General features: G+C 62.1%; 1 protein-coding gene across 1 annotated transcript in view; it reads left to right on the forward strand.

Annotated features, from left to right (window-relative positions):
• Positions 1 to 581, forward strand: part of LOC104622153 (maestro heat-like repeat-containing protein family member 1) — a gene marked incomplete at both ends in the record, with an annotated part of 11,688 nt that overhangs the window by 9,908 nt on the left and 1,199 nt on the right.

Raw genomic sequence — 581 nt, forward strand, 5'->3', positions numbered from 1 at the left:
GGGGCAGGGGGGGTCGCCCGTTGTCCCCCTGCCGAGTCTTCTCGCTTCGGAAGCGGAGATGCAGGTCAGCGCAGAGGGTGACTTGCGGTTCCTGCAGGGAAAGATAAAAGTGAACTTTCAGGCTTGCTGGTGGGTCAGAGATGGCAGTCCCGGGAGTGTCTCTCCACTTAATTGGAGAGCCTTAAAATAGGGCATGGAGAAGCAATTAAAACTGGGCAGGGCTCATCCCGCTCCTCTGATGATGGCGGTGTTATTTGGGTGCAGTTTATCTTGGAAGAGACCTGGCCCCGAGGAAGAGGGCACGTTTCTGGAGTGGGGGGAACGGCCGTGTGCTGGCAGGATCCGTGCTGGGGCGGGCAGCTTGCCCTCCGAAGGACCGTGGAGGTCCCAGGGGTGCAAGCTCCCTCACTGGGAGGGGGCTCTGGGTATGTCCGACGCCAGCCCCCCGTGTTGTATTCGTTGCACTGCTCTCGCCCCTCTGGGCCGAGACTCCTTGCCTAGCCCGGAGCAGGTTTGTTAGGACGCCCGCGGCTGACGGCTCTTCCTCCCGCAGTTCCTCCAGGAGAGGCGGGCGGCCCGTT

Source organism: Phaethon lepturus, unplaced genomic scaffold (genome assembly GCF_000687285.1).
Source record: "Phaethon lepturus isolate BGI_N335 unplaced genomic scaffold, ASM68728v1 scaffold25110, whole genome shotgun sequence".
Classification (NCBI taxonomy): domain Eukaryota; kingdom Metazoa; phylum Chordata; class Aves; order Phaethontiformes; family Phaethontidae; genus Phaethon; species Phaethon lepturus.